At 35.2% G+C, this 15,646-nt stretch overlaps 2 protein-coding genes across 3 annotated transcripts in view; both read left to right on the top strand.

The window, feature by feature from the left end:
- LOC126621402 (uncharacterized) overlaps positions 1 to 15,646 on the top strand; it is a 50,391-nt gene that overhangs the window by 22,582 nt on the left and 12,163 nt on the right. The gene's annotated exons all lie outside the window — the stretch shown is intronic.
- Positions 11,885 to 15,646, top strand: part of LOC126621357 (disease resistance protein RUN1-like) — a 142,361-nt gene continuing 138,599 nt past the window's right edge. The window contains exons 1-5 of the mRNA XM_050289795.1: positions 11,885 to 12,105; positions 12,229 to 12,336; positions 13,317 to 13,383; positions 14,015 to 14,087; positions 14,450 to 14,548. The gene's annotated coding sequence lies outside the window, so the exon portion shown is untranslated. The remainder of the gene's footprint in view (positions 12,106 to 12,228; positions 12,337 to 13,316; positions 13,384 to 14,014; positions 14,088 to 14,449; positions 14,549 to 15,646) is intronic.

Raw genomic sequence — 15,646 nt, 5'->3', positions numbered from 1 at the left:
TACATTTAATAACAAAAGTTTTATGTGCAAAACATCTGCTCTCTAGAACAGTATTTCCATTTTTTTTATCAATGACAAATTGCCACACAATTCCACAGATAGGAGAAATTTTTTTAATATGCCGAAAATACGATCTAATAAATCAAGTGTCATAATATAAGTGGTTGAATTTCTTTTTCTCCAAATATTGAATCATTTGTATTATGACACAGTATAATGGACCTTGTTTTAGCACACTATCATTGCACACATAGATGGACTATATTTAATGAATCTGGATCCTCTCCGAATCCTTTTTGTGAAGATCCCAATAATCCGTGAATCATATCCGTGAATCGTACATTGTACACTAAAGAAAACAAATTACGAATCGAAAATATAATTTTTTTGTTTATAATTTCGAATTCTATAGAATTTTATTATATATATTATATAAATAGAAAATAGAAATCTATAAATATAGATTATATATTTCTATATATATAATTTAGAATATACTTTCTATATATATAAATAATTTAGAATGTATAGATAATTTAGAATCTAATTTATTAGATAATAGATATTTTTTTTTATCTATAAACTATATGTATATATATAGTAAATAAAATATAGCATATTTTCATTTTTTATTTTAATTTATAGGTTTTAGGGCTATATGGACTCGAACCGTAGACCTTCTCGGTAAAACAGATCAAACTTCTTAGTATCAAAATGATTTGAACTGTTTCAAAGACCCAACGTTCATTTTTTGCATTAGGCTCTTTTATTAACTGATATAAATATCGGCTAGTCTATTATTTTATATTAATATGAATTGTTACTTAATATTTTGTCAGTTATCCATTAGTTTGGTTGTGATTGGACTGAACAGTTGGCTCAACTGGTGTAGCAGCTAATGGGAGGCCTCTCATCTTCTCCGTCTTCACCATCGCCGGGAAAAACGCGCCTACCATCAGACACCCAAACCAGAACAATCAACACCAAAAATGATTCCCCAACGCCCACTTTCAGATTTTGATAATACTGTCTCAGGGCTCTCAACCTAGCCCGGGCACATAAGATTCCGACATCCACATGATTGCTGCCAAAGACTGCCACGTGCCACACTCAGTAAGTCGTCCAGTCGATGATCGGTTGGTTCTGCCTGAACAACTAGCAAATCTAAAACAATTGATAGATATGCAGGTGGCTATTTAAGGGGCGTAGTCAAATAAGGATTTAAAGGGGATTTTAAAGAATTTTAAAAAACTTTAGAATTCAGAGTAGTCAATTAGGATTTTAAAAGAATTTAAGAGAGTCCATTAAAATATAGGAGTAGTCAACTAAAGAATTTTAAAAGATTTTAGAATCCTAGGGTAGTCAACTAGGATTTTAAAGGATTTTTATAGAGTCTATGCAAATCTATATGTATTAAAAAATTATAGATTTTTGAAGGATTTCATTGAATGAGTGATTTTGTAGGATTTGAGAAAAGATGATAAGCTTAAAAAGACTATAAAGAATCCTACCTCGAATTCTTTCAACCCCTTCGATTTCTCTCTCTCTCTCTCTCTCCCCACTCTGCAACCAAGCTTTCTTTCTTCCTCTCTTCCCATTTCATTGAGAACATTTCTTCTTATTTAGATTGTTTTTCTTCCTCTCTTCCCTTTTCATTGCTAATACTGAGATCGTTTTCCTATTTACATAGGAGTGAACCTATTTACAGTGTTGTCGCAATACATAGTTAGAGATAGGGTTAATTCAAGTTTTTGGTTAAGTATACTGTATATATTCGTTTGTAAAATGCATGGATGTTTTTAGAGATAGGGTTCTTCGTGAAATTTCGTAAATACCAATGCGATTGGTATTGGTTGACTATTGAATCCCTCTGATTGCTGTTGTTTGTGTCTCTTCATGGTTGAACAATATATTTTCCTTAATGCGTCAACAATGCTTTGATGCCGGTTGCTTGTGAGAAGTCTTTCGTTACTCTTGTAAGTGTTGGAATGCATGAAGTCATATCTTTTGTTAAAATGCATGCATGAAATAAACATGTTGGATGACTAGTGAAGTTAGGCTAGTCAACCTTCTTTGTGTAAATTAGTCAAGTTAGGCAAGTTAGGAAATTAGGCAAGTTAGGCAAGTTAGGCTTATGTTCTATTTCTTTTCCTATATAATGTTTCATCTTGTAATTGTTTTGATATGAAATACACATAAAAAATTCAACATGGTATCAGAGCAGGAACTCGAAATTCCTGGTTCTGTTGATCGTTTCCGCTAAGTTTCTTTTACTCTAAGCCAAGATGGCTAGAGAACATTATGAAGCTGAGTGCTCGATGGATGCTCTGTTGATCGTTTCCGCTAAGTTTCTTTTACTCTAAGCCAAGATGGCTGGAGAACATTTACTCTAAGCCAAGATGGCTGGAGATCTTTTACTCTAAGCCAAGATGGCTGGAGAACATTTACTCTAAGCCAAGATGGCTGGAGAACATTATGAAGTTGAGAGCTCGATGGATGCTTTAGCTCTACCTAACGTTGTTCAAGTTTGCGGCACGAAGCCATTTCAAGTTTGTTTGTTTGCGGCACGAAGCCATTACTGTTTGTTTGCGGCACGAAGCCATTTCAAGTGGGAATTTGGTAACATGGCGCAGCAAGAAGCAAATCATTATTTTTACTAAACCTCTTCCTACGGTTCAGTTCATGCGCATTCTGTCCAAGCTTGGCTCAAGGAATCCCCTCGATCCAGCTTGAGGGGGAGTGTTGGAATGCATGAAGTCATATCTTTTGTTAAAATGCATGCATGAAATAAACATGTTGGATGACTAGTGAAGTTAGGCTAGTCAACCTTCTTTGTGTAAATTAGTCAAGTTAGGCAAGTTAGGAAATTAGGCAAGTTAGGCAAGTTAGGCTTATGTTCTATTTCTTTTCCTATATAATGTTTCATCTTGTAATTGTTTTGATATGAAATACACATAAAAAATTCAACAGTAAGGCTGATGTAATGCTGAAGCAGTTCTTCCATTTTATGATTTTGAGGTCCTCTGCAACGAGGAATAAAATGGTAGTGGCAGGAAATGGCATGTGCTATGTCCAATTATTGGATTCTCATCGAATGTAGCATTCATCTACATGTCTTTCGGTAACTTGGCTCGAATTTTTGTGACGAGACGAAGTTGAGTTTTGTGGGGAGGAATGGCACTTGGTTCATCTTGGATGGCAAGGCATTTTAAATTAATGGGTGGAATTCGTCAGGGAGAACTGAGCATCGGGAAAACATGGAGGGTTGGGAGAATTGGGTGAAGTTCTTAAATAATTTTTTAAATGACAAGAAATCTCTCAAAATCTATTCAAATCTTTAATCAAAATCCATAGGAATTCTTAAAAATCTATTTGAAAGTTGTAAGAATTCTACAATCTTTTGAAATCTGTCACTTAAAAAAGTCTTTTAAAATCCTGTGAAATCCAAATTGACTATACCCTCCTAATACAGTGGTGAAAAGGAGTTGAGCCCTTACATGACGGTGTGAATTCGAACTTGTCGATGACTAATCTAACATCTAATATAATAAAATCTAATAAAATTTATCGCCTGTTGTAATCTCATCTACTGCTGGATCATAGCCTGAGCTTCTAGCATTCTCCTAGGTCCCTTTCTAGATCTTCAGTGTGCCATAACCAGAATTAGATAATGTTGAGGCAAATAAACATAACAAATAGGTTGTCATCCAAGAGGAAAATAGGCCACATGTTTATGTAAGTTTTCAAATGCGGCACAGCAAAAGAAATGAGCACATCACAAGAACATGATAATGATACGTGTATGATATAAACATATAATCATAAACAGCAGTGGCTACCAGAGCTGGAAACATTATATTCTCATAAGGGAACATAACTAATCACCAACGTAGGCTTCACATTACAATATACAAGAAACAGGATAACAGAGGGTATACAAGAAACAGGGTATCAGAGGGGAACAAAGAAACACTATGAAGACACAAGATTCCTCTTTATATATGATTTTGATGGTTTGAAATTGATTCTAGTCAAATCCAGGTTTTAGTAAGTTTACGGTTGGAGCCGTCAAAAATCATATTGAATTGGTTCATTGCGTCATCTAAATGAATGAAATAGTAAACTTCGGAGGACCATTTAGCTTGTGTATATCTGAGATTTTCTTTTTCCTGTAACTTTCATCTTTTACCGTTTGTCAAAATATTTTTGTTTCTTTGCCATGAGCAGCAATATAACCACTAGGCCATTATCAAAGATAATGAGCACAATTTGACTATACATGAACTTCAGTGTAATAGTGTTTAAGAATAGATAAATGAATTGGTTACCAAATGCAGTGAATTATAGTTTAAATGATTCCACACCCCAAAAAAAGTTGAGTTTGAGAGATGATTTGTGACATACCGGATCTTTAGCCTCAAGTTCACGATCTCTTTCTTTACTCTAGTTGGTAAAGGCTAACTGTATAAACTATAAATCAGTATATTGCAAAGACAAAAGTGCTAGATAATGAGAGCAAATTAGGAGAATATATTGAAGTACCGTTCATCATCAACCTCCATATCAGAATCTGGATCCCACCTCTCTTCTAGGTCAACTTGTTCTTCATTCTCCTGATAGAATTTCTCAAAGAATAATATTAAAACATTGAATACAAGCCAATATAACAACTTTAAATACTGAGTACATTACAACTGAAATTAGATTGATTTGAACTACCAAGCTAGATTCTATATACATAGATTAAAAAAAGTCAGAATGGAGCTTTGCCACTATTTAAATACACAACTTTTCCTTCTGGATCATCACTATAATCGTTAAAAAGTCTATGAGACTTCCATCAAGTATTTACCATTTATGCAACAAGAACCATCATATTACAGGGAGGAAGTGGAAAACATAGGAATATCAAAATGTAAGCTTGATAGCAAATATATGGAAGGAAAAGATAGAAATTTGGGGTTTCTGCTCAGGAATAATGTGGCTTTGGAGTAAATGAGGGAACCAGTTAGCTCGTTATGTTATAAGAGATCTTGAGAACAACAAGTTCTCTATTAGAAGTTACTAATTTAAACATTAGCCAGTAGAAAAGCTCATGCACTTTAGCTGTATCATGTCAAATCAGAACAATGAACAGTAACTTGCCATGATAAGTCTTAATAAATCAATGTTGGAAAATATTAGTATTTTGGTTTATTTGAATGTTTAGTTTTATGAGCTTAGCCCGTTAGAATTAGGTTTTATTAGAGATTATGATTAGTTTATTATAAATAGGATGCTTTGTTATTCATTAGAGAATAAGTTAGTCACAATGTAGTCTCTTAGGGTTTTGTAGCCGTTTTGGCATTCTCATTCGTTTAATAATATTATTATTTTGTTAGTCTTGTTCGATGCGCACTCTGATATTCAACTTGGTATCAGAGCGGGTTCGATCCTTAATGTTCAATCCATTCTCATTTGTATCAATTTGTTTGCCTTTGTCGTCGTTCATTTTAGATTTGTTAGTTGGTATTGATTGTTTGCAAGGAAAAGAAAAATGAAAAAGAGAAAAAAAAAACATGGAAAGGAAAAAGAAGGAAGAAGGTGCGATGTTGCACCTCTTCGCCCAGAAGAAGAGAGAAAAAAGAAAAAAAATTGTTTGGAGTTTTTGAGGCCCCACACGGGCAAAGAAAAAATATGTTTTTTGTTTGTTTGCTCAGGTTTGTTTGGAAGCTCGCAATTGGTATTGGTATTGGTATTGATATCGGTATTGGCATCACCATCGGCATCGGCATCGACATTGGAATTTGGAGACTTGCATCCACATCTGCTTGTTGGCAAACTCATGTCGTGTACCACCATGAGTTTGACGGGGGTTGTTAGAAAATATTAGTATTTTGGTTTATTTGAATGTTTGGTTTTATGGGCTTAGCCCGTTAGAATTAGGTTTTGTTAGAGATTAGAGTTAGTTTATTATAAATAGGATGCTTTGTTATTCATTAGAGAATAAGTTAGTTACAATGTAGTCTCTTAGGGTTTTGTAGCCGTTTTGGCATTCTTATTCGTTTAATAATATTATTATTTTGTCAGTCTTGTTCGATGCGCACTCTGATATTCAACTATCAATGCTAAAGAAATAATTTCAGTCAGATGATTATTATGTTTTGATGAATATAGAAGATGGAAAAACGAATTAGTTCTGAGAAAATGATTGGTTGCAGAAACATACCTCTGGAAGCTCAGTATCAGGAGGGTCTTTCCTGAAATTGGACATTGGGTGCATGCGGAAGCATGGAGAGGTTTTCAAGAAGCTTTGACCGTATTTCTTGCATGGAGAGGTTTTCCAGAAGCTTTGACCGTATTTCTTCCATATTACTCAGAGCAAACATGAAGAGTATAATCCGGACCGAAATACTCATAATACTCGTGCTGTGGCATTTTGTCCTCAACTTCTGCTCCTAGTGCTACTCCACTAAACAAAAATTAGATGCACCAAATACAGATGTTGTGAAACTATGCATGCCACGTTTACAACAATGTATTAAAGAGTAGACATTAACATGCTATCTGGCAAGAGATTATAACTCGTGATAAAAACCATGCTATGTGCACAATCATATCACAGGTGAAACACTTTGGAAACATTAAACCATTTCCAAATGAGATGTTAAATATGCTAAATATGATTAAAAGATATTTAGTCTTCAATGGATATGCCATATATGATGTGGCATATGAATCATTTGACTCTTTACTTTGTAGCGGCCTTTTTTGACAGCAAACAAAGAAGGAGTCAAATATATTCAATTGAATTTTTTAATACATGGGTCTCTTTAACAACCAATAGAATAAAAACTACAATTAATTTTGATTATTTTTTAATAGTTAATGTAACTTTAGACCCAATAAAATAATAAAATAAATATTTGACATATCTATTAGAACGCTTCGAAAACGTTAAGAGGTAAAACAAAATATGAGAAGTATGCACCAACAAGTACAACGAGCAACATTGTGAATGGTAACTTTAGACCCAATAAAATAATAAAATAAATATTTAACATATCTATTAGAACACTTCGAAAACGTTAAGAGGTAAAACAGAATATGAGAAGTATGCACCAACAAGTACAACGAGCAACATTGTGAATGGTATAGCCACCGCCACCTAGAAGCAAGAGTGGGACATTGAAGGATCTAATATATCTAGCACACTCGGCGTGAACTTTGATGGAAAGATTGAAGCAGCCTAGCCCGTCCCCAGATAAGGAATCAGCACCACATTGGCGAACCACATCCCCAGGTTTAAAATTTTCCATAACCTTCCCAATGATGGGCTTGAACAAGTAATGGTAGCTCTCATCATCAATCCCGTCATCCAATGGAACATAGTGAGTAATATCACGAATGTCCCCCGTGCCAGGGAAATTCTTGAAATTTTTGGGATGTCATACCGAACCAAACCAGCATTACGTATTTATTCATTTTTTCATTGATATCATTCCAACCCTGAACTTTGTGTAGCAGTTCACCAGAATTAAGAATTTGAATGGTTAATCTTAATTATGCGCGGAATTAATCCTAGGCTTGGGTATCTTATAAGATGAATTAGGTCAGATACCTAAAGTTCTGGCAACGATGGAAGAAATTATTCTACTTTTTTTAGTACCCATGTTAGCCTAGAAACATGGTTAAGACCATCTCCAACCGAAGCCCTCTGGCCCTCCAGGAAATTAATATTTTAATGAACAATGCAGGGTCATATTTCTTACCATCTTCAACCGATAGCCAAAGGGCTATAGGGCTGTTTTAGTCATGTCACAAAAAACCGTCTCCAACCGAGGGCCATATGGCCAAACATAATTTATTATTTAAATTTAAAAACTACAACAAATTAAATTTAAAAACTACAACTTATATTTAAAAACAACAACTAAAATTTAAAAACTACAAGAACTTAAATCTAAAAACTACAACAACTTAAATTTAAAAATTACAACTTAAATTTAATATCTAAAATCATCATTATCTTCATCATCCACCATTGTAGGAGTATAGTCGGAGGTAAACAATTGTCGACGGGTCATAATTTCTTCTTTGTTGTCCTATCAAAATAGGTCTTACTCATTGGAGTGTAATTTGAAGTGTTTCTTTTCATATTCTTATCATCTATCTCTTCTTGTATTTGTTTGGCCCGTTCTTCATGCCTACAATTCCTTTCTTCTGTAGCAAATGCATTTTGCCCCACCATTAATCGCAATGAGTCCACCACTTCCTATTGAGCGACGTAATCATTATTTACCTTGCCCTTTTCATTCAACCTTTGGGCCTTGTTTCGTCCTATAGCCCTATGTATGGAACCTTCACCCGAAGACGGATTTTCTACCCTTATTTGTTGAATGGTAGGAGATCCATCTTCATCCATATCTACAACTGAGGTGGATCTACTCTATGTTGAGGTGGATCCTCAAAGAACACCCACCCTTTACAAATTTCCCAACAATCGTGAAACTGAAAGGGTTTCGAGCTGCCCTTCATATATAATTTCTCCGCTTGACGTACCTAGAAAATATAATTACAAAAATTAAAAGGAATTAATTTATGAAATTAAATGTAATATAATTAAATATTTAAAATAAATTTTGAAAACACTTACTTCGTCGTAGTAATTGGCGCCGCTTTCATGTCTATTTGCTGCTGCTAACAGTGCTTGATGCCATTTGTTCAAACTTGGATGAAGATGTTTCTTCCATCTTGAAGAACGACTCTCGTGGTTTCGGGTATTCGGTGGAGTGGTGCATTCGTAGAACTCTCAGTATTTTTTTGACACACGAGTCCAAACACCTTCACTTGTTTGAGAACCTCCCCTCACATTATCTTCTAAGACCCATCTATAAGTCCTGCAAAGAGCTTCATCTTCGTTTTGGATCCAAGCCCTACCTTTCATTGCAGATGGAGCAATTTGAAAATTATTGAAAAAATTGAAGGAAAGATTATTGGAAGAGTGAAGAAAATATGAGAATTGAAATGGTGTAGGAATGGTGAAAAAAATGTGACAAATGGTGTAGGAATGTCCTAAGTATTTATAGGAAAAATTGAGAATTTTTTAAACAAAATTTTGGCCCAAAAAAAAAAAAATCAAACACAACTGTAACTAACGTCAGCTAGCCGTTGGAGTTCAAATTTTAGCCCGGGCCGTGGCCGGCTGGTTGGCCTTTTGGCTCTTTTTTGTCCAGTGGAACCCACGAGCCATTTGGCCTGATCCTTGGTTAGAGACAATTTTCGGATTATTTTTGGCCCTCTGGACCATTCGGTTAGAGATAGTCTAAGCTTTGTATTGTTAGCCTAGAAACATGGTTAAACTTTGCAGGCTTGCTTGCCTGTTGCTTTGGAGTTAGAGTTCAATTGTTTAAACTTAAGATCTATATTTTGAAGTTAAGGGAAAATATGGTGTATAGTCTTTTACATTGAAGTCGATACAGAGTCCGAGACTAGGGTAGATAATTTTGTGTAATGTGTATTGTGTATGTTCTGTGTTTTGTATTTTGTGTTGTGTGTTTTGTGTGTGTGTGTGTGTGTGTTGCTTATTCATGGAGTTTGACTGGTGATTTTTCCCTTAATCTTGAACTTTTCCACGTTAAGTCTGAGACCCAATCTCTACATCCGTTGATATATTATTGTTGTTGGCATGTCATCCTTTATTTTTCTCAACAACTGTGTAGTCTCTCATCCTTTATTTTTCTCTACATATATTCATGAATTGGTATTTTAGTTGGTATGAAATTTTAGATTGGTATAAGGTAAAAAAATTCAAATTTCAATTGATATGAAATTTGGCTGACAAAATTTTAGGTCAAAGTCCAGCCAAAAATCTCAAGTTTCAGCCCAAAAACCTAAAACCCAAAACCCAAAATCCAGTCTGAAATACATAAAACATTTTGAGAATTTCGAAATTCGGGAATATAAAAATTTTGGATCAGGGTCGGTCTTCAGATTCCCGTCTCAAAAATGATCAGTTCGGGATTCGACATCCCATATCAAACTAGCCTTAATAATGACTTTCTTACTTTGGGCAAGGCACATATATTCAGGCGAAATTTTGGACTTTCTTATGGTCATTTTTGTTAATTCCGTCAGAATTCCTTCAAAATGAGTTATATTAGAATGACCATTGCTCTAATTAGGTTATAGTTAAGGGACTGTTACTCGAATTGGGTTATGTTGAGGGACCATTTCTCTAGTTGGGTTAAATTTGAGGGACCATTATTACAATTTATCTCATTTGATTTGCCCCTCGATTCAACCTCATGTGAGTGCATTGCACATGACTCATTTTAATGAAAGTTTTAACAGAGTTGAAGAAACGAACCATAGTTGTACGTTTTGAAGAGTTAAGGGACCAATGATCATAAATTTTTAATTGAGAGACCATTACTCTAATTGAGTTAAAGTTGAGGAACCATTGCTACAATTTCCTATTTAACAAAAAATCATCTTATAATGAAAATGATTTAAATTTTAATGAAAAAAATTTAAATTTTAATATAAAAACGAACTTTTAATATAATAAAAAAATATAAAAAAGTAATTAAAAACTGACACGCACACTATTTTTTAAACTGAACGGTACTATATTATTTCTGAAATTAAAAACTATTTCTAAAAATTGAACATTATTTCTAAAAACTGAGTATTAATTATTCCTGAAATTAAACACGAGTACTAAGTTATCTTTGAAATTGAATACGGATACTACACAATTTTTGAAACTGAACACGAACACTAAAATTATTTCTAAAACGGAACACATGCTTATTTTTGAAACTAAACACAATTAGCGTCCATTTATTATTTCTTAAACTGAATATGGTATGACAAGTTATTGGCAGGAACGAGAGCGTAGTTCTCTAGATCACACATCAATGCCACCGGCAACGGACCAATATTGTCTCCCTTCATTTTTCCATCCCCTCATACTTTCTCAACCTTTCATTTCATGCTAAGTTGATTTAAATCTCTAGATTTTGCGAGGTCACCAATAGCACTCATCCCTAATTTTCTTACCTTTACCACCACCACCACCAAAGCTCAACCCAAGACAGAGATCGAGTCCAGACCCCTCAAGGTTAGAAGAGTCCTCAGGAGACATGGCAAAACTCTCTTTCCTGGACAACGGTGACTTAGCCAATGACCCACTATCAGAACCTCATCCACTTTCCATTGAAACAAATGAAGCTTCCCCCTTTCCACCTCAAATCTAATCAGAAAGCTCACAGAATCAGAACCCAGATGGTGAATTTTATAAAATTTGCAAGTGGAGTGATTGCATAAAAGGAGAGACAAGGCAGCTAGAAGGGAGCATGAAATGCAGTTAAAGAGGCCGGAATATTGGGCATTAATGAAACGTGAGGAGTGTTGGCAATGTGGCAAAATCTGAAGCTTTAAATTAGCTTGACATGAAATGAATGGCTGAGATAGTAGGAGGTGATGGAAGGGGATAGGAAGGGGAGGGGTGACAATTATTTCTGAAATGAAACATGAGGTACTTTACATTATCTATCTATTCTAAAGTTGAGGAGGGGTGGTAGCTACAATACAATTTGAATTGAAGATTTCAGTTTATTTACTACATTGCCACTGGGTTTTGGGCCTTTCTTCACAAAAAATAGGCAGGTTCGGTTTGTTGGCGTTTGGGCCCGATGTGGGCTGTCACGTGGGTTGGGGATAGGATTCACTGAAAGCATTAAAATTACTCTTTTGCCTATTTTCAATCCAGATCGAACGGACCGGGCTATAGAACTTGGGGGTAATTTTGTAATTGTGCATTTAAAGGGATGTGATTGGTGTGATGACATCGAGGGGATGGTTCTGAGAGGTTGACGTGACGTGTTGCAGAAAGAGTGAAGGAGTAGGCGTAGGTATTCCAGAGAGGGAAAGAGACAGGGTTGAGCGGTGATGCTGAATTTGGGGTATGGGAGAAATGGGAATTGCAGAGAGAGGGAGGGAGGGATGGGGTTGGGTTTGAAAGATTTTCTCCGCCTAGGATTGTTCGGGTAAGATTTCGACAGCGTTGTCCCTCTTCTGAGGTCCTCCCCAACGAAGCCGTCAATCGCCTCCTCGCTTAAGGTCCTCCCCATATCTATCTATGTCCTTACTTTCTCTCTAAAACTTGTACCCTTTGGGTTTAGGTTTCATCAGATGGCGTTGGTAGTGTTTATACTGAACTGTTGACTCTTTTATTCTTTGTAGGTGAAATTGAAGGTCAGTAGATCTCCTAAATTGATGAGGGGCTACAATTCGTGCAAGGAAAAAGCCAGAGATATGCTACTATTTTGGAAGAGAATAGATCAAGAGATGGTATCCTTCCCTTCTCCTCTGGAAATGCATTGAGTACAAGAAGTATATGCATGAAAATATAAAAATGCATGTCTTTTTATCCTATTGATCTTAAATTTAGTCCTCTCTAATGATGTGTAGTAGGCCTCAAATTCATATCTTGAAATATTCATGTCTAAAGTTCTGTAGATCTTCTGTTTTGGGGTTTATTTTTTTTTTGGAAGTTTTAACGAAAAGCCCACGGCACTGTTCACTTTAACGAAAAGTCAAATTTGGTATTCACTTTTCATTAGTTTTCCTTTTTTTTTTCCTATTTTAGGCCAAATAAAAAAATTAGTATGAAGTCTGGATAGTCATTTAGAATTTTGGTAATATTGAGAGTCGACGAAAAACCATATTTTTACACTATAAAGTCAAATTTGGTATTCACTTTTCATTAGTTTTCCTTTTTTTTTTTTCCTATTTTAGGCCAAATAAAAAAATTAGTATGAAGTCTGGATAGTCATTTAGAATTTTGGTGATATTGAGAGTTGATGAAGTAGGTGATGAAGGAGGAGGGGATGGAGAAGGTGAAGGTACTGACGGAGAAGGTGAAGGTAGTGATCGAGAAGGTTATGATATTGGTGAATTTAAGTCTGAAGGCACTATTACTTTGCTAATTTGCACCGTTGATATATAATAATTTTCATCAGAAGCAATATGTCGAACTACCGCTGCTTCGTCAAAATGAGCAGTTGAAACAATCGAGTTTATTTAATTATGATTTTTCTTATTAATTTGACCATGAAAATTGTCAATTATTTTCTAAATATTGGATGAATTGAGCAGTTTGTGTTACCCCTGTTAGTCATTTTCATGCTCATTATTTAATTGCAGACATTACACTAAACGTGTTCAATTGGTTTCATAATTTCTGATAAGTTCATGCCCATTGAACGCATCAACTTCTTATATATATATATATATATATATATATATATATATGTGACTGCTTGAATCAGGACTTATCGAAAGAAGACAGCAATTTGAGCCTTGGCCTGTAGAGATACGATTTTGCAAGGAAGCTAGGTACCTTCTAAACTTATTGGATGTGAAGATTTGTATGATTAAATTTGTGATTAATGTAAGTGGAATTTATTAAAATTTTCATGATTTTATAGAATTTTTCGTTTAAATTTGTGGGTTTTTTCATTTAAATTGTGGGTTTTGGAGAATTCTTAGTCAAATTTATGGGTTCTTTTGATGCGAATTTATGTGAGATTAATCAACTGCAATGTCGGATATGATAATAGGTGGGCATGTTCATATGTTTTCCAATGTTGTTATATACTCTCCTATCAACTTTGAATGTTGAATTAGTCAACTATTAATGTCAGATTAATCAAAGTTGGGCATCAATTCATATGTTTTTCAATGTTAAATAAAAACGACGCAATTTTCATTTGGTTTTGAGTATGTGATTTTTTAAGTAGAATAGTGGGGGATTCATTTGTTAAAATACCTCAATGATCATTTGAATATAAACTAAACTGCTGTTCTGCTTAAAGCGCTCTAATACATGCATAATATGAATGAATATGTAAAGACTACTTGAGAAACTAATAGTAAACATAATATGAATGATTTTATTTGTTTCTATCTTTTTTTTGGGTTTGTCTGCTATGGCTATTATGAGTTTCTGGTTTTCTTCATGTTTCAGGTAGTTGCTTCTTTAGGGAGTCAGGGACTTATGACATAACATTAGAGATGGGAAAGAAGGTGATATGTCAAAGGTAATTTTCGTTATCCGTTCAATTTTGATGGTGGCCCTTATATATCCATGTACATATGCGTATGTGTGTGTGTGTGTAGCTCGATCATCTAACAAAAAACATGCTAAACTATATAGAAAATGAAAATTATATGTATTAGTGTGTAAAGGTGTTGCCTTTCTATTATTTTGTAGTACACTACTTTTATTGTGCTAGGCACTATTCTCTATCATTCAGAAGTAATTTGCACACAACAATTTAGAACGTTTTATGTGTAAATTTCCAAAATCATGGCACTATTGATGGTTGCTATCTAAGCGGCCAAACTAGGTTCATAGTGTATTGAAGTTGGATGATTTCTTAACTGCAGTCTTGAAGTGCAGGAACTGTGGAACCTGCAATGGTTGGCAGGCATTGCGGTGTACCATGTGTAGATGATTAGGGAGGGTGCAATACCAAATGAAGAATTACACCTTGAGAAGGTAGACTTCATTTAGATTTTGACCTCTATGTCTGGAAAATAAGGTTTGTGATTTTGGTATGCATATGTGGTTCTTGGTTTTAAGAATGAAAGTTACTTTTGTCTTGAAATTGCAATTTGAGTTGATGTCTATGTCTGTGTGTTCTGTGAATTTGTTTTGAGAACAAAAGTTACATTGGTTTTGAAATGGCATGCTTGATTCATTGAAAAGTAGGAAAAAATGGGATTTTTAGTTGGTTTATATAATCTTTTATACAACAACAACAACAACAACAACAAAGCCTTTTCCCACTAAGTGGGGTCGGCTATATGAATCCTAGAACGCCATTGCGCTCGGTTTTGTGTCATGTCCTCCGTTAGATCCAAGTACTCTAAGTCTTTTCTTAGAGTCTCTTCCAAAGTTTTCCTAGGTCTTCCTCTACCCCTTCGGCCCTGACCCTCTGTCCCGTAGTCACATCTTCGAACCGGAGCGTTATTCGGCCTTCTTTGCACATGTCCAAATCACCGGAGCCGATTTTCTCTCATCTTTCCTACAATTTCGGCTACTCCTACTTTACCTCGGATATCCTCATTCCCAATCTTATCATTTCTCGTGTGCCCACACATCCCACGAAGCATCCTCATCTCCGCTACACCCATTTTGTGTACGTGTTGATGCTTCACCGCCCAACATTCTGTGTCATACAACATCGCTGGCCTTATTGCCGTCCTATAAATTTTTCCCTTGAGCTTCAGTGGCCTACGACGGTCACACAACACGCCGGATGCATTCTTACACTTCATCCATCCAGCTCGTATTCTATGGTTGAGATCTCCATCTAATTCTCCGTTCTCTTGCAGGATAGATCCTAGGTAGCGAAAACGGTCGCTTTTTGTGATCTTCGCTAGATTGCTCCGGTCATTAGCGTGGATAAGTATATAAATAGATAGAGATAGGAAAGCAAACACAAGATGTACGTGGTTCACCCAGATTGGCTACGTCCACGGAATAGAAGAGTTCTCATTAATTGTGAAGGGTTTACACAAGTACTTAGGTTCAAGCTCTCCTTTAGTGAGTACAAGTGAATGATTTAGTACAAATGACATTAGTAAATATTGT

This window comes from Malus sylvestris, chromosome 5 (genome assembly GCF_916048215.2).
Source record: "Malus sylvestris chromosome 5, drMalSylv7.2, whole genome shotgun sequence".
NCBI lineage: Eukaryota > Viridiplantae > Streptophyta > Magnoliopsida > Rosales > Rosaceae > Malus > Malus sylvestris.
The sequence above is the reverse complement of the archived record's forward strand: the minus strand, read 5'-3'. Positions and strand labels throughout refer to the sequence as shown.